At 44.9% G+C, this 18960-nt stretch overlaps 1 protein-coding gene across 3 annotated transcripts in view; it reads left to right on the top strand.

The window, feature by feature from the left end:
• The window catches only part of SLC1A2 (solute carrier family 1 member 2), a 142396-nt gene that overhangs the window by 40776 nt on the left and 82660 nt on the right, over window positions 1-18960 (top strand). The window contains exon 1 of one of the 3 annotated variants that reach the window (XM_019738527.3): window positions 7200-7351. The exons of the other annotated variants lie outside the window; for them this stretch is intronic. The gene's annotated coding sequence lies outside the window, so the exon portion shown is untranslated. Of the gene's footprint in view, window positions 1-7199; window positions 7352-18960 lie in introns of those variants that run through there. 3 annotated transcript variants of the gene reach the window in all.

Raw genomic sequence — 18960 nt, 5'->3', positions numbered from 1 at the left:
AAGGCCGGATGTGAGGGACTGGAGCATGAAAAATGCTGTGATAGATGGCGAGTGGTGTTCAGCCTGATGTGGTTCATATTCGTAAATGTCAAGGACAGGCGGAAGGGAGGATGCAAGTCTCTCTTCTGATATGTTAATAGGAGAAATGAACCGTTGGTAAACTGGATGAGACAGTCTTTCCCTTGAGATTTTAGGTCTGAATTTAGCGTGTTCTGAAGGCTGATGGAAAAAGGAGGGGATGGAGAAAATAAAGTTGGTTTTGGTCTTCACTGAACGATGGAGGCTGAGTGCTGGGGATGGAACTTAGGTCTCAGGGTCAGATCTTGCATTACAAATGGGAGACTTCAAATGTGGGGAGGGATTTCCCCCAAGGTCACCCAGGCTGAGAGCAGTCGCAGTGACTACTGCTTTCATCCGTTTCCCGACCATGCTCTTTACCTTGAGTCGCTTTCCCCAAAATAACCATCAGACTTGAAATGGTTACTGGTAAAACCCAGAGATTCGGGGTTCAGTCTACCAGTCTCTAGGTGTTCATCAGTTCCCGAGCACTGCACAGGGTACTGTACGTTACCGGGAAGCTCCCCAAAGGGAAGCAGGTAAAATGATGATGTCCCACCTCAAGGACCTGACTAGGCTACGCTATATGATTTTGACCTTAGACAAGTATGATTTTGGAGGTAAGCAGCCAGGTCTTGTATAGTAGAGTCGTGTCGGTTCCATGGTGGTGGCAGGCCAATCACAAGTGTCCCCATGTCTCCTCCATCTGGGACCCAAGCTGAAGACACAGCCCTCAGGTGGTTCATGACTCGCTTGTTGCAGAGGGAAAACAGAGCAATGACAGAACCACGTGAACGTTCTTGGAGCTTCTGCCGGGGAGGGACATATGTTACTTCTATTCTGTGTTGGTTTGGATTCCTCAGAGCAGATTCTAGAAAAAGGATTCTAGCACAAGTCACTTCTTTGGGGGGTGCAGGAAACACCAGCAGGGAAGTGGGGAAGTGGAAATGCAGCTGAGAGAGGGTGGGTTATCAAGCCCACTACCACTGTGGGCAACTCCAGTTTAATCCCATGGGGAATTTCAAGGAGACAGGGCAGATCCTATGTCCTGTTATCCTCTGGAGGAAAGAGGGAGCTGGCACATCCCGACCTGCCCATCATTGGTTGAGGGCTACCCCTGGGGAGTCGGGGATAATTGCCTAGCACTTGGGGCCTTTGTGGGGGCAGAATAGCCTTGTAGTATCCAAAGCAACCGGCAAGCAGGGAGGTACAGGCACCAGTAGTGGGAAGCTGGTTGAAGGGCATTAGAGTGATGTGGGAAGGGACGGGGGTGAGGCACCAGGAATGTCTTGTGAAATGCTCTCCGTCCATTGGCCTGAGGAAGTCACAAGGCACAGCATGTGTTCAGGGCTGGGGGAGTATAAATTCTCCCACATAAGTGCTGTGATTATTTGAGGGCCAAAACACCATTTGCAGCAGGCCCCAAGCCCTGATATACGGAGGTCTGACAATTAAGTTTGCGAACTCATCCTAGAAAAAGTGCTATGTACTTCATTGCTTAATATCACTACAGTCACCTTCGACGTACTCCCCTTGGGAAGCTATGCACTGACACCAGCGCCTAGTCCACCCTTCAAAGCAATTTTGGAACTCTTTTCCTGGAATGGCCGTCAGAGCTGTCGTCGTATTACCCTTGATGCTCTGCATGTCATCAAAATGTCTTCCTTTCAACATTTCCTTTACTTTTGGGTAAAGAAAGAAGTCATTTGGGGCCAGATCAAGTGAGTGGGGAGGGTGTTCCAATACAGTTATTTGTTTACTGACTAAAAACTCCCTCACAGACAGTGCTGTGGGAGCTGGTGCATTGTCGTGATGCAAGAGCCATGAATTGTTGGCGAAAAGTTCAGGTCGTCTAACTTTTTCACGCAGCCTTTTCAGCACTTCCAAATAGTAAACTTGGTTAACTGTTTGTCCAGTTGGTACAAATGCATAATGAATAATCCCTCTGATAGCAAAAAGAGTTAGCCACATCGTTGCAACAAGTTCGCGAGCTTAATTGTCAGACCTCGTATGAAGTACAGTGAACACGTTAGTCAGCCTTGTGGGTGATGCTTAATTGAGAACTACCGGGTGGACCAGGGTGTTTCAGCTTCGGCACCATTGACATTTTAGGCTGGGTAATGCTTTGTATGAAGGGCCGTCCTGTGCACTGTAGGGTGTTTAGCCGCATCCCTGACCTCTACCCACATGATGCCGGTAGTGTCTTCTCACCTCCAATCGTGACAACCAAAGATGTCTCCAGTTTGCCAAGTGTCTCCGAGGGAGCAAAATTGCCCCCTGGAGAGCCATTGATGTAGATCATACATGCATTTCTAATTGCTAAAGAGTTGAAATACATAATAGGTACCTGAATGGGGCAGTTCACAGCCTAATGGAAGCGACAAACAGACATGCAAACGATAATGGCAAGTCACTCTGTGTTGCAGCAATTTGAAATACGTAAAGGAAGCAGAAATAATTCAGAAGTGGGAAATACCAGTTCTGTTGAGGACTGGGAATGGTCAGTGAAAGCTGTACTGAGGCAGAGACAGCTGAGCAAGGTTCTGAAGGATGAAGAGGCGTTTTCTAGTTGAATGATACCACACGTAGAGGTTCAATGTCATCCTTGAAGATTGTGGAGACTTAGGAATGCTGTGATAGTGGATGTTGGAAATGCTGAACTCAGAACCTCTCAAACTAAGGCCAGGCTGCAGGACTGTAGTTAAATCAGCTTTACCATGTGATCAATCAGATGTAAGGAGCAATGCCAAGGGCTTTCGGGGTTCTTAGAGGAGGTGCCCAAAAGGCGTGGCTACAGCCCACCCTCAGAGAGACCAGAAATGCCTTTTATTAGTGTATTCCATATTCGTATTTTATTTACTATTGTATATGATGTATAAATACTCTATTATTTTGGTTAAGGAAGAAACCCAGTTATTTCTATGGTTTTCCTCAGTATCATTTCCTATCTCACCCATTTTGATGATTGTCACATACATAGTGTTATGCGAAAAAACTGGATGTGGGTCCATCATTTAACCTCTCTGCCTCAGCTCTCACGCCTGTTAAACAGAGCTCATCAGGTCTCTCTCTTGCCAGCCTCACAGTCTTGCTCTAAGCAGACAGTGAGAGTACATACCCTGGGTGTTGAGTTCAGACAGATCTGGTTCCCGCTCTGCTCTGCCGTACATGCACCAGGCGTGGACTTCTTTGGCTCTTCATTTTCTCATTTGTCAAATGGGTATAATACCCACCTTATGGGGTTGTCTGGAGGATGACGTCATGTTATGTCTGTCCGCTCTCAGCCCTGTGCTTGGCAAACAGTCAGAGAGGAATAAGTGACAGTTAATCATTACCATAAACGTTATGAAATAGGTTGGGTTTGCATAATAATAGCTCACTTGTATTGAGTGCTTGTCCTGCTCCAGGTGCCATCGTTAGTGTCTGTACGTATTAACCTATAAGTACAACAGGCGTTGTGACTATCTCTGTTTTACCTGTGAAGAAACTGAGGCCCAGCGTAATATGTGCTCTTGGTGAGTTGTATTCAAACGCCGGCAGACTGTCTGAGCACGTCATCGCTTTCCTGGATTGTTTAGTACTTAGCGTTTCCACATCACTTTTTGAAAAGAAACTAAGGTCTTAGTTATAGAGGTACTTGTACCAAATGATTAGAGCCAGGGTAGCAGCTATCGGCTAAAATAAACTTTTTTCACTGTTGGCGGAAGGTCCTGAACACCCTTATAGAATATTAATAAGATGGATGAGTGGAGACTTATTTTTAACCAGACTATCTGAGCTGGCTTCTCAGTGAGAGGCTACTGTGTAGATGATAAATCACTCAAAACCGACCCCTTCCAGAAATGTCTGTGAGAACCACACAAAGGGAAACTTTTAGTTGCTTGAATCTCCCCACAGCCCCCACCCCTATCCCGCCCCCAAGCTATTGAAAGAAAATGCTGGGAGTTTGTTTGCCAGCCTACTGGACACCACCTTCAGAACAGCAGGGAGTTTGTCTCCTCTCCTTTTGTGTCGGGACACATATGGTGTTCTCTGAGAGGGAGCAGAATCTGTTCCAAGATTCTTTTTAAATCCAGCCTCTGTATACAGAGTTGCAGTAAGGTCTCAGTGTCCCAGGGACGCCCTCCATCTGCCTGTGCACTTGCTAAGCTCCCATCTTTAGTGGCCTCTCCTTGCAGAAAAAAAAAGTATAACTCAGTGAGGGCATGGACCTGGTCTGCCGTGTGCAGCTCTGCGTCCTGGGCCCATCATAGGGACTTTAATGGAAACAAATCAGTGAACAAAAGTTGCAGCTGCTCGTCCTGTTCAAACACCACCTATTGTGGGCAGAGACTACACCTGGGTATGAGTTTCTCTCATCTTTGGCTCAAGTCCTGACTCCAATCCTTGATGAACACATGTCCTGGGGCAAGTTACTTTCCCTCTCTATGCCTCTTCAGTAAGGTGGAGATAATAATTCTGTGCAGAAGGTTGCTGGAAGAATTCAGATGCTAGCACCTGGCTTAGAGCAAGTGTTCCAACTGTTACTTATGGTGTCGTTGGAGATGGAGCCAGACCTGTTGGAGAGTCCCTGGGGGAACTGTCATCCTAGAATTCCACAGCATGGGGGGATCTTAAGGCACCCTGTGCTTCTGTATCTCAAATGATATTTGAAACCCTCTGACGAGCCCCTATTTTACAAATGACAGAAATCTTTGGCAACCCAGAAACAGAGACATCTGTAGCAGCTTTGCTCTCATTAGCTGTGACCCAGGCTCTGGCTAGGCCCCCTTCCTCGCTGCCAGGCAGTAAGTAGCCTGCTGTCTGCCTCCTCCTCTGACATCCATGGGTCTGAGCAACTTCAGAACATTCTGGGGCAGAATGTGACTGCTGCTTGGGCTGTGCCTGACTAATTGAGTAGCTGGCTGTTTTCTCTGCAGGACACCCACACCGTCTTTATTCTCCATGCCTCACCCACACCTACCTCTGCCTCCTCCACTTTCCATCTCTTCCTGCTTATTCATGCCTCACACTGCCCCTTCTTTAGAGAGACAGTAAACCCCTCCAGGGAGAGGCAGGGTGGTGCGATGGTGCTGGGCAGGGTCTCAGGAGTCCAACTTTGAGGGTTTGGGTCCCAGCTCTGACACTGAGCTGCTGTGTGAACTTGGGCAAGTTACTTAGCCCCTCTGTGCCTTCTCCTTGTCTATAAATATGAATAATAGTAGTTCCTCCCAAAGGCTGTCAAAAGATTTAAATAAGCCAAACACATGCCAAATACTTAAAATGTGTCTGGCACAGAGTGTTTTCAATGAAGGTTAGCTAGTGTCTATAGCCTATGGTAATAAATGTCACCAGAAGAGGATGTAGATGGGGCAACTAAAACTGAATATGGTCATGCTGCTAAGGAGATCTAATACCTGAAAATCCAGTTTGCTGTGGATTTGCTATGGCTTCAGAATTGCTCAAAGGCAGTCAGGGCTCATAGAGGCAATGGCTATTTTGCCTGAGAAATATTTGTGGAATGAACAAGTAATGATGATAATAATAGTTAGCATGTGTTGCATGCTATCCATGTTCTAGGTTGAATTTTTACAACAATCTTGTAAGATATTATTATTATTATTATTATTAAATTGCTATTATCCTTCTTTGTGAATGAGGTATTTGAGGTTCAGAGGTGTTAAGTAACCTCTGCCCATCACATAGCTCATGAGTGGTAGAAGTAGGGTTGAAATCTCAGGTGGATCTCCAAAGGATGTCTCCTGCATGCTGCATATTTATCTATGTCCTCGATTAGGAAGCAAATAAAATGCAATCCTTTCCTGGGTGCAATAGCTCTTGTGAAAATTCCTAGTTGGGATTGAAATGGCCCATGACAGGGCTAGAGACAGCTTGTGGAAGCGCCACAAATATGGTGCTGGGTGTGTCCTGTGGATTAAAACTCTAGGATATGGGGACCCTGTGAAGACCCCGTCACGAGAGAGCTCTACATCAGGCCACCTGCAAAGCATCTTGGCTGTCTGCTGTCGGCGGTGGATGGTGGCTCAGGTGTCCACCTGGCCCTTTCCTCACTGCCACCCATCCTCCTCAGAACGGAGGCTCCATTCTCTGTGCTAAACTGTGGTCAGATTACTAATTCAGTGGTGGCCTGAATCCTACCCGTCTTTGACGAAAAGCCGTTAGTTATGCTTCCCTACCATAAAAATGAATGCAACTATGCAGCACAGGTTCAGGTCCCTCTTGGTGTTTACACAGCAGATCATTGTGTCCCAGAGTGTGTTCTTTGGATCACTAAACCTATAATATGTATATAATTCTTATGTAAGAAAAATAAAACAGGACGTAAAACGTGTTCTGGGTTCCAATCACCTTGGGTACGGCTTGGCTGGGCACACTTCATTCCCGCTGAACTTCTCAAAGCCTTTAATACCCTAATACACATTGTGAGCCTTCAAGGGTGAGCCTCTCTTTCCAATCTCCTTTGGCCCCTTAACCTCTGCATGCAGGAACCCTTTGAGGGATTAGTGTTCCGAGGGGCACATTCTCAGAAATGGTGCTGTTATCCATGGAAGCCATTGACGGTGGCATGAGGACGGGTGTTCAAATCCACCTCACAACAATACGTTGATCTTTCATTTTACATGTAATTAGAAAGCAAAACAGGTCCCTCAACACAATCCATGAATAATTAAGCTATAGACATTGAGGATTGAAGCATAGAGTAAGGATCGGAAGGCTGGAACATCTCTGACCTTAAAAGCCAAGGATTTCTTTCATTTACAGCGGGCATCAGAAGTTAAAGACACAACACTTGATGAGTCCAGGTTAAATGTCCGGGAGCAAGGCTGCCAAGGATAAAATGGTTAATTAATGGTCACGGGTGGCTGGGAGGATGGTGACAGAGGAATGAAGGTTAAGTGCCAAGGGATGATTGGTGACAAAGTGACTGGCTCAGAGCTATACCTGTGAGCTGCTGGGATAGCCCAGTGGAAATTCACAAAACTTGGGAAGGAAACAGTGGCGGTTCTTGCTTAAGGAGAGGAAAGGGACATCAAAGGCCTACGATGATCTCATGAGGTCTTTAACTCCCGTAGTTATGCAACGTTCAAACACTGAGTGGCCTTGAACTCCACAGTCAAATGACAATAGTCAATAGACAGTTTGTTACTTCTTTGATATCAAAACACTGGCTAGGTAAATTTTAAAACACCTGACAGATTCTCCTCTGAGGTACGACAGGACGTGATGGAAGACAGCTCATTCCAGCACTACGTGGTGGTCAGTGGGCTCCTGGAGACAAGAGGTCGTCAGTCAGGTCAGAAACCTTGGGTGTGGTGGGTGGGCTGTGAGGAGCCATGGGAAGGAAGGAAGAGGAGAAATGAAAATGTGGAGCAGTAGATTATTACAAAACACTCAGTAGAGCCTCTTTTGGTATTTGGCAAAGACACTTGCTGTTTCCGAGGGGCTGAAGTAATGTGAGCTTCTTCCTGTGAACCAGGTCTTCCCTGGAAATGTAAAGATTCAGAGAAAGAAGAGTAAAAATTGGGAAGCATAATATGTTTATCAGAAAAATGACTGGCTCTGAAACGCCTCAGGATGGTGACTACAATGTGTAGGTCACCGCACACCAGTGCCTGAACAAGGCATGGTAGGTTTTTAAATGAATATGTATTGAATGAATCAATGAATGGGTAAATGATATTCATATCTTTCCATGTAGAATTTCCCCCCTTTCAATGATTGCTTAAATAGCACATTAGTAAGACGTTTAGTGATGAGCTGGAAAAGCTATACCTTGTACCGAAATCATCATGTGTGATTACATCTTGAAGATCTTAAGTGCCCAGGAAGACGTATGAGACATTGTTCTTAATGCATGTGTCTTCTGCATTCTACCCCAGACTCTTTCTAGAAGTTCTAATATTAATGTCTTCAGCAATCATTGCTGAAGAAATTGGTCCGGATGAAAATCCATGAATCCCAGCTGTGCCATTTACCTGTTGTGTGATAACTATATTTCCACTTGCGAGAGCAGGGTGACATAAATGACCTCATTAAGATTGCATTGTCACCCAGTTAACCCTGCTGCAAAAGCTGTCGGGTACAGACTGAGAAGCAAAACTAAGCAGTGTTGCCCTGGTGCCCGTGCTTGGTGTGGTGGGAAAGCCTGTAGGCTTGGTTTTGTTGGTGGGAAGTTATTTTCTGACATTGCTAAATGCATGAGGTATTTAGTCCAATGTTCTACTCCAGGGCCCTGTTAAGTATCTCTCTTTCCTCTTGCAACGCACAGTGTAGATGTTACAAAGATCCTCAGCTCTTCTTGCTATTTACTCCCTTCTAATTCCTCCTTTTCTTTTTTTCCTCCAAATTGTAAAGAAAATGGCTCATGTTCATTGAGTCCTTCAATACATATCTATAGAGTGTTCACTCTTTTTTAGGTTCAGTTTTAGGGCTTACCAGAATTGGGACAATATTGAAATACTCTGTCCTTTTACATGTTGATTGCTGTTTTCAGAAGCTCAAAAAGATGGTAAAAAAATTAAGTCAAGTGAAGCAGAAACGGCTGATAGCAGTAATTCAAGTAATCAGAAAGCATAAATAAAGTGTGGAAAAGCTGGATTTTGAGCAAGGGCTGCTTTGTGTGCTTGGCACAGTAGATGATACAAAGTTGCAAAAACTCGATTGATTTTCGTTTTATACAATAATACAAATGACTTATTCTGTTCACATTTCGGCCCATTTCTTCTCACTGTTTAAAACTAATTCCTTAGACTTCATTTGTTTATATTTTATGTGTTAAACAGGCCATTAATATTATGATTATAAAAGTTCTCCATGCTCATTGGAAATAATAGTTAAAGTATTTCAAAGTATAAATAAGGGGGGGAAAATCACGTGCAATTCTTTCAACCAGAAATAATCACTATTAAACTGCATCTCAGTCTAGTCATTTGAGATCATGTTATATATCTCTAGTCTTATACCGGCTTTTTAGGTTTCTAACCTCTTCCATTTTCCAAGAAAAAGAACTTAAACCATTTTACTATAAATTCGTATTCTAAATTCCTTTCTTATGTCTACTCTGATGTTGTGTGGGACATGGCTAGGACCTACTTTATGAACATGCCTATGGGAATATGGATAGGAAATTGGATCTTCTCAAGGCTCTATTATGCATTACTATTGTTGTGGCATCATTTGTTTAACCTTTTTGCAGTGATTGAACTGGGCCTTTTCCAGTTTCCTTATTTATTTATTTATTTTTAAGATTTTATTGGGGAAGGCGAACAGGACTTTTATTGGGGAACAGTGTGTACTTCCAGGACTTTTTTCCAAGTCAAGTTGTTGTCCTTTCAATCTTAGTTGTGGAGGGCACAGCTCAGCTCCAGGTCCAGTTGCCGTTGTTAGTTGCAGGGGGTCACAGCCCACCATCCCTTGCGGGATTTGAGGAGTTGAACCGGCAACCTTGTGGTTGAGAGCCCACTGGCCCATGTGGGAATCAAACCAGCAGCCTTCAGAGTTAGGAGCTCAGAGCTCCAACCGCCTGAGCCACCGGCCGGCCCCTCCAATTTCCCTATTTTATAAATAGTGCTGCAAATGACGATCTTTGAATTGAATTTATCGTTCCGTGCATCGTATTCCTAAGATGGGGTTACAGGTTCCATGAATATGAACAGATTTATAATAACTGTTATCTATTTCCAGAAAAACTAAATCCAATCGATACTGTCACCAATGATAACCAAATGTATTTGTTTGCATAAAGCCCCACTCCTGTCTGATTTGTCATTATATTTATATTTGCTGCCTTAATAGAGATCTAAAACGAAAATAGGTTTGAGTTAACCTTTTTAAACTCTGTATATAAGAGATACATACAATACTTGCAATAAAAATGTGTGAGTTAAATGAGTAACAAGTTAATTATTACCAGAATAAGTAATAATAATATACAGAACATGTTATTAGAAAATTAGTTTCTACTTATATAATGAAATTACCATGGTGACTTTATACTTGGGAAAAGTTCTGAAAGAACAAGGATTGATTCCATTTTTATTTCTCCTCATTTTTCTTTAGCTTCTCCCCAAATTGTCAGAAATGTCACATCTCTCAATGCCATTCACCTCCTTCCCCTAAATGTTTCCAGACAAGCCTAAACAAGAGAAAAGTCATATTCTAGACCTTCAGAACCAATTTCTTTTCAAGTGATGGAGAAGGGTCCTTGAATTTCGTTGCCCTAGAAAGAACAGATGCAATCTGTTCTTGACCAAAAGTGGCCATGAGGGATGTACCCTCTGTCTGCCCACATCCCTCCCGCTGGCGTTCTGCTCAGTTCCAAATGAGCCCTGGCGTTGCCCGGAACCTTAGCAATCTTCGCCAGTGCTTACGGCAATAAGCCTTGGCCACAGAAGCACACAAACATGAGTGAATTCTGTCCAACTGAGCCTTTCTGTGGTCCAAGGACACCATGTCAAGGATCTCATGCTTGTACGTTTCATAGTACAAAGCAACACATGCCCATAATTATCCCTGTTAAAAATCAATTTGTGATATTGTATGGGTTGATTATAGGTTAGTGAGGATGAAGTTGGAAAAAAAAATCAAGGGCTCCCCCAACTCAGGTGTATTTGATGACATTCAGTGCATTCAGGCTGAGGCCAAGGCTATGGGATCTTTAGAATCACTGTGGCTGGATCTCTTACAAACTGCTCGGAAGTCCCAACCAACTGTTGGCCAGACCCGGCCAGTTGGCCATGAGCCGTGTATTTCACATGATTATTATATTTTTAGCTAAAGTGACGACTCGATTCTGTAGTGGGCAAGACTGTTATTTATCCCCTGCCCCTTTCTACATGAGAAAACCGAGGCCTGCAGAGCTCTCCAGCTTGTCCAAGGAGACAATCAGAGAGGGTGTTGAGTCTGGGTCTGTGACTGGCCTCACTCCCTCCGAAGCCTGTGTGTTGACCACTCCCTGCCGATTTGCACCACCCATGCAGCGAGACAAGATGGTCAGCAGGCAGGACCCATGGGCTTCTCGCTCAGTGAGTCCCAATGTGCCCCTCACACTAGTCACTGGAAGTGGTGCTGGCTGTGAGAGAGCACAGAGAAAGGGCCCTGGGGAGGATTGGGGTGGAGACGTGGGAGGAAGGCTTTGAGGGTCTGGGAGAGGGAGATCGGGCCTCCAGGATGTTGAGGGTTAAAAGTGAGCCCCAGGTTGGTCTCATCTACAGACCCTCTGGCTGTGGGTCCTTTTTCATCCTGAGAATAAAGTCTACCCTTTAAGCTTTTCTACTAACAAGGTGGAGGGGTGTGAACTCACACTGGCCGGAGGAGCCTACACATGGGAGAAATCCTTTGAAGCCTTGTGTTTTTGTTCTTGGAATTCAGGCAAATTTTATATCACGCTCCATCCTTGATTTGTGTGTATTTCTGTATGTTACGTTATTTTTCAAGCTGCCATGTTTCTCTGATACTAATATGTAATCATTTATGAGTTTCCATTGGCTTGATAATCGCATTTTGCGGGAGGGGAGGAGGGGGAGAAAACTAATTAAATATGACACATTCCATTTTCAGAAATATTAAAATACAGGGACAACATATATCTTAGAATCAAGATAATTCAGCGAATTCTGAGTAGAACTGCTGCTCCTGGAAGATGCGGCATGTTTCTGGTGGAGCTGGGCCTGTCTTCTGATGTATATTCGTATATGTGTGGGAGTAAACATGTACCTTGGCATGGGATGCCCAACCTTAGATGTGTTGTGGGGTGGTGGAGAGTGGGGAGGGGACTGCGTTCGGGGTGAGAAGTGTGAGGAACTGCCCAGTACTCATTCTGGGTCCTTCTGCCTACTCTGACATCTCTTAGGGCAGGGTTTCTCCACCGTGACGCTATTGACATTTGGGACTAGATAATTCTTTGTTGTGGGAGATGTTTACCAGTATCTCTGTCTCTATCCAGGAGTAGCATCCTGGTAGTTTCCTGTCACTCTCTTGTGACAACCAAAAATGTCTGCAGGTATTACAAAATGGCCCTGGTTGAGAGCCACTGTGTTAGGGCAAAAGGAGAACACCTGGAGAAGTGGACCAATGCATATCAGAGCCTTTGGCCTCACGCTTTTCTTTAATTCACGCTTTTCTTTAATTCTAGGAGGTCTCTTGTCCCAGTAGGCCACCAGTAGGCCACCTCTGTCCTCTAGTAGCTGACTTGTGTCGTTGGCCCTTTACCTGCAGAGTGGCCAGATTTTAACGTTTCTAAGGACCCTTCTAGGTGTGGAAATTTTCTCAGTGGTTGAGAGGATTATAGGATTTTAAAGAATATTTAATAATAACAGCCTGTATCACTCTTCTAATACCTCTGTTAAAGTCTTCCTTCCTCAAAGTTTACAATATATATTAACGCACTAAACATTGGGGTCATGTGCTCTGTTTAACATCCTTTCAAGTGAGGCTTTGGCTTTAATACATAGGAGTAAGAAGGAGTCACTGGGAGCCAGTAGAACAAAAGGCACAAATAATTATAAAGCCTAAATATTATTTAACATTCAATGGATTAGATATCAACACGCTCTGGTGATGGTAGAAGGATAGTAAGACTTTCTTTTCTGCTAAAGGACTAGCTCATGTCCACCCTGTTGTTGGTGATATTTGCCAAAGATTCTTGAAAGGAACTTTTGATCATCTGAAATAGGAACCAATTGTTTGTTTTCTAGCTCGATGTTAGAGACTCAAATTTATTAATAAAGCAAAAAATTATTGAAATTCATATTATGGTCTTAATTGGTGATTTAACAGTGAAGGAAAAAAAAAAAGCCCAATCCTGACCTCATGGGATGCAGTCTGGTTAGGGGGACATTGGACATTAACCCATCACACAGACCAATAGAATTAGACCTCGTCTGGTAGGTCAGGGAGGCTTCCTGGAGGAAGCAGTGTTTGAGCCAAGGTCAGAAGGATGAGCAGCAGCATGCTGCGTGAGGCAGAGGTGGGCATTGCATCTGTGCATTTGGATGAACTGCTGGAGAAATGGAAACCTTAATATTAAAGAGACAAGGGAACAAGAGAATCAGTGCAGCGTTATCTGCTTCTGTCAGAAGGTTCTTAGGCAGCTGCGTTTACTCCATTCTAAATCACCCTTGCTTGTAAGCTGCGCAAACCGTTTAATAGTTTTTCAAGTAAAAAGAGCAACACCATAATATATGTCTATATCGAATATGAAATGCATCCCAATTTCAGAAATGTGAAAATGTTTTTTTTAAAAAAAGCGCATCTTAAAACCAAGGAATTAAGGTATCAAAATTTGTGTCAGTCTTCAAATTTCACAAATCTTCCTGTTTGGCATAGGATCCGATTGTCCTCGATGATTTAAGTGAAATCAACTTGAAGCCCTATCCCACACTCAGAGGGATGGTGAGCATCTCTTTCCATTTCCAGGGATTCCTGGAAGCTTGAATTTCTAAGTCACCTTCCATTCGGAGTCCAGCCTCTGGTGAATTACTGCTCTCTATTTGGTCACCTTCTGCTCAGGCTGCTTTCCACCCTGACTTCCCTCCCTGGGAGCCCTTTAGATCCCCCATTCCCCAAAGTGCCATGGCCTCAAAGGCTGTGGATGTGTCAGACGCTGCTCAGAGTCTGAGCAACCAAGGAGCTGGGTGCCTTGCCCTGCAGAGCAAAATAGCAAATGGAACACAATGGAACCTTTGGCATTTCTGTCCTTAGAGAAGGACAGTATTGTCAAGTGGTTAAGAATAAAGTTTCTGGGATTGGGATGAGATTTTTTAAAAGCCAGCTCTGCCATTTCCTGTGTCACTTTGGGCAGATAATTTTCCGTCTTGGTGCCTCAGTTTCTTCACCTGTCGAATGGGGATAAGAGTAGTACCTACCCCACAGGATTGTTGTGGAGATAAAGTGCTTGGAAGGAGACCTGTAGTAAGTACTCTGTAAACATTAGCTGTCATTACTATCAATGTTATTCTTATTGCTATTATTATAATTGTGATTATTACAGGTCCGTTGGCCCCTCCTACCAGCTGGGATAGTCTTCATTGGCCATCATTTCATTTTGCGGCCTCCCTAATGTATTGACAGGACCTCTTGCTCCTTGCTCAGACTCCTCCATTTTCCTCCCCAGATCACTCCCCCCCAGCCCCCTGAATTTCCCGTTTCTTTCTCCTGCAGTGCAGTTTAGTCATAGCATCAGCTCACCCGCAACCATCTCAGCCTAATTCTCACATGAACGTGCCCATTAAGGCGTGTTACAAAACAAGGGCCACTCTCTCCCTCGGGTTGAGCACAGCACACTCCGAGACATTTTGCAGTTCTGGCTGAGGGGTGACAATAAGCCTGGCCTGTTCCTTAGGTGGCAGCAGTGGAGTGGCTTCTAGAAAGACTGGCTTGGCAGCAGGGCAGGATGAAAATGCCTCCTTTCTGTGACCTCTGAGGCTCTGTCACGGCACCAGTGGATAAAGAGCTCCCCTGCTCTGCCTGCCAGCCAAAAGTAGGCTGACTGCAGTCATAGAGCTTTCCCTAATGAAACCTCCCCTCTGTGACTTGGATTGGAAAGGGGCCATGGCCAGGTTAAGGTAATTCACTCCCAACACTGACATTCTTCTCTCAGCATCAGAGGCAGGCTTGAAAACCGAGTAGCGAGCTAGCTGGAGGTGGAAATTCATAACCAGGGCACGATGTGTGAATAGCAAGGGGAGGGAACGTGTGCCCGTGAGGTTCTTATAGATTAAATCGTTCTTCATCTTTTCTCTGATTGATGTAGACGCTTTTTATGGTCAGTCAGCTTATTTTTGTTACCTTTTTGTTTCTTATTATAAAGGTTCATTTGTGTTTGTTGTAGAAAGTTTGAACATGAATCAAAAATCAGTAAGGAAATAAAAACCATCCATCATCCTAACATTATAAATGGCCACTGGAGACCTTTTGTGCCTTTTTTTTTTTTTTTAATCTCGATGCAATGTGCAATTTTTATAAAATTGTCATCCTATGCAGTTTTCTGTCCTGCATTTTAAATGTACACTCTATTGTACCTCACGAGGTCATTAAGTATTACTTGAAGACCAGACTGGTTGTAGCTTAGTAATGTCCTTGTGGCCAGGGCTGAGGGGGTGGAATGGCTGTCACACATGTCCACATAGGTAGGGAGGTGCTCTGGTCTGGAGTGTTCTTTAGACGGATGCCACAGTCCTAGCTGGAACTTTTGTGCCATCCGTGGGAGCGGAGATGCACTGGTCATTGAGGGAGGTGGAGAAGGAGTGGGAGGCCACCCCAGCCTCCCTGGAGAAAGCGTTAGACGGTGAGTAGAGCGTGGGATCCTAAGGAAAGCATCTCTGGTTTGCATTCTGTCTCTGCCACTAACCAAGTGCCTGCCTTTGATTAACCTCCCCAATACCCAAAACCTCAGTTTCCGATCTATAAAGTGGAACTAATGGTAAAATGTATTTCACTGGGTCATTGGAGGATCATACCTAAGGACCCAATAAGTGTTCGTGATCATTAGTGTATTATGATGATAAATCTCTCAAACGGAAACTGAGTCAGCTGATTCCATTATATGAGGATATTAGGTAGATGGTTTCACTCTGTAAGAAAAATCTCTAAGAGGAAGTAAAAATGTGGGTGGGCTCTAGTATGTTCTTTCACAGAGAGAGTGGGTTCAATGTTTAAGGTGATCAAAGAATGGAATCTTAAGGCTCTTTCCACTGGCATTTTCCAGGCTGTGAGTTGAGGGTGCCTCCAATACCTGGCAGAGGGTCACCCTCCCCAGGGGATGGGTCCAGACCAGAGAGACACCCCAGCCCCAGCCAGGCATCTTCCCAATTAGGCTTGATGGGGCAGCTAAGAGTTCTGGAATAAATCATCCAGAGGTTTGTTGCTTCAGCCAAGCTTTTTAGGGCCTCAGACGGAAAAGCTGGGATGAAATCTTATTGCCGTGTGCATTTGTGGGAGGAATCCCAGGCGCCTGGGGTTCAGGTCTGGCTCAAGTCAGGAGCCAGAAAGAAGCATGAAGTAGTCAGAGACCTGGGCTGGAGTCCCAGCTCTGCAATTTATTAGCTGTAGGACCTCGGGCAAGTTTCACAACGTCAGCCTCTCTTTCCCCTCTCTCTTAATCCAGGATAAACCTTTGTACTTTTGGGGGTTTGTAAGGATTACAAGAGACGAAGGCTGTGATGTGCCTAGCACCATGCTGGCGTCCGTGTAATGCTCAGTAAATGCTGATGCCATCTTCCACCCCTACACCCTGCAAGATAAAACGAGGGAGAAGAGAACTGTCTTTTGTCGCCCCGTGGCACTCTTGAGAGTATGATCATTAATGTTGTAAGGATTTTACAGGGTATCCGATGGGCACTTGTCTTATTAGGGAGACCACTTCATGGACAGTGTAGATGCCTGACCACGGCACTGTACACCTGAAGGCTGAAGCTGAATAATAATGAATGTCAACTATAATTGAACATATATATATACAGTCACAGGATGTGGAGTACAGCATAGGGAATAGAGTCAGTGGAACTCTAACAGCTGCATGTGATGTCAGAAGGGTAGTAGATTGGGGGAGGAAGGTTATCACTTTGTGAGGGGTATAAATGTCTCACTATTACATTATTTTGTACACCTGAAACTAATAAAAAGAAAAAAAAACACAAGGTAGAAGAAGAGAGTTTCTTGAGCTGTAAAATAAGGAACTGGAACAAGAAACGTTAATGCATTAAAGGCTCAGTCAGCTTCCGGGGCCTGGGAGATGTCCTCTTGTCGTTTGATTGTCAGTCTGCATTTTCTGAAAATCAGTAATAAGCCTCCAGCATTTCCTGGCACACCCTGGCAGATAGCTACTGAGTATATACCCTGTGTCAGGTACTGTACTGAGCCCTTCGTATGGGGGAGCCCCTTCGGGGCTGTCCTTTCATAGAGGAGAAACACCAAGGCTCGGAGACACTGGGGAACTAACACCAAGTTTCTTCCCTGGAAAGTGGTGGAGCTGGAATTTGTACCCTGGTCTCTCTGCTTCTAGAGCCCATGTTCATCACCATCCCAAATACAGGACTTCTGCCCCTGCTGGAAAAAATAGGTACAAAATGGACTGGACTGGCCTTTTCAGCTGCTAAGTTGTAAGACCCCTGAGTCCAAGGACTGTGTGTTGCCCCCTCCATTCCCTCCCAGGCATGCAGCAAATAGGAAATCGTGGAAAAACGTACTGGAACTCTACGCATCTGGGCCAGGCTTCCTTTAAAATGTAGGTGTCCTATGAGGAATAAGGGCAGTAGATCCTTGTCTTTGATATGGGAGGGACCACGGCTTTCTCAGGTCCCTGGGTGGCTGCCTGGGGTGAAGAACACTGAAATCGGGAGGAGAAGGGCCTTTTTTTCTCTTTATTTCCCCACAAAGGGAAGGAAGGAAAAGGAGGTGAGATGTGGGAGACAGCTTCACAGGTTTCATGAGCTCCAACCATCTGAGTTATTGATTTCCAGGCCCGGGGCATTTGCTGGAGGAGGTTTGTGATCTGCAAGCCATAGAAAGAATCTGTGTTTCTAAGGAGTTATGGAACATTTCTACTTAAGCCCTCATTTCCTTTGATTTCTTGTTCCCTGTGGCCTATAGGGCTTTGATTCCCTTTGCACCTCTGACTCCTTCCTGATTCTCCCTGTATAGTCCACACCTGAATTGTGGCCTCACTGCGGTGCTCCTGCAATACCCCCGATTCATGTTCCTGCTTGGAATCTGGCTCCCAGATTCGCCTCTCTTCATATGTCCCGCCTGTTCCTAAACTGTACATTTCCCATCCTGTCTCCAAGCTTTTGTTCTCTGTTTCCTCTGCCTCATGTATCCTCTCCCCTTCTCCCCCGCTGTGAAAAGTCTACCTACAGTCTCTAAGCCCAGCACACATCCTTCTCCTGTGGGACTCTGTTCCAAACTACTCCATCAATCTCTTCGTCTTCGGAACCCAGTAAGTAGCCCTGCTGTTTGTCTCCCTCACGTCCTTTGGCAATTAATCAGGTGCTTCCTCTTATCTCCTTCTAGAGCGTTATTTATCTCTTGGACCATAGCTTCTCACCTGTTTGCCTTCCTCCCCATGTACTCAGGAGTTCTTTAAATAGAATGTCCCTGTCTTATTTACTGAGTATTTGCTACAGATGAGGACTTGCTGAGGGTCGAAGAACAACCAGGTGGCATATTGGGTTTGCTCATCAATAAATACTTCAGGGGAGATTCTCAGAAATTAGAGAATCTGCGGACCCAACCCAATTCTAGACCATGTTTTCACCAGTCCCAGGGGAGGTGAAACCAGGCATGCCTCTGTGTTTTTGCACATCTCTCTTTGGTAAAAGCAGATGCCTGAGAAATGCTTCTGTGTTAGCCTGGGTCCACACGCCTGCCCCTGGGGAGGCTCTGTTCATCAATTCCAGAATTCACTAGCTGTGTTGTTAGTCACAACGCCTCCTGCAGGGCAATGCCTGGACACTGTCTGTGTGCTGGGAACTTTCCCTAAACAAGAGTGACCTAAGCTGAACCCGGGTGGAGCCCAGACCTGTCACAAGGAGTTTGGCTGTCGGCAGGGTCAGAATAGGAAGCTGGCTCCGGCGAAAGAGGCCCGTTCTGCCACTTGTGCATTCCTAAAGTTCATAGTATCCAGCTTGTTTGTCTTTATTTTTCTGGAGAACAAATGAGTTTGATTATTCCTTTAACAAACATTGGCGGAGCACAGTGATCACTGTTTCCCCAGTGTCTACCTCACACAAGGCTGGCACAAAGGTAAGCATAGTAGTTTCTGCTCTAAATCAGCCCATGTCTAAGAAAGAAAGTGAATGCAAACTACTGAAAGCAAGGATGGAAAATATGGGCACAGTTGTGGCCACTCCTGAATTTTGTGTGCACGGAGGGTAGTGCTAATCAGTCATGGAACTCATTCATTTT

Source organism: Rhinolophus sinicus, chromosome 14 (genome assembly GCF_057876585.1).
Source record: "Rhinolophus sinicus isolate RSI-liver-muscle chromosome 14, RSI-T2T, whole genome shotgun sequence".
In the NCBI taxonomy this organism is placed as follows: Eukaryota; Metazoa; Chordata; class Mammalia; order Chiroptera; family Rhinolophidae; genus Rhinolophus; species Rhinolophus sinicus.
Note: the sequence above shows the minus strand (reverse complement) of the source record. Positions and strands in the feature narration are given on the sequence as shown.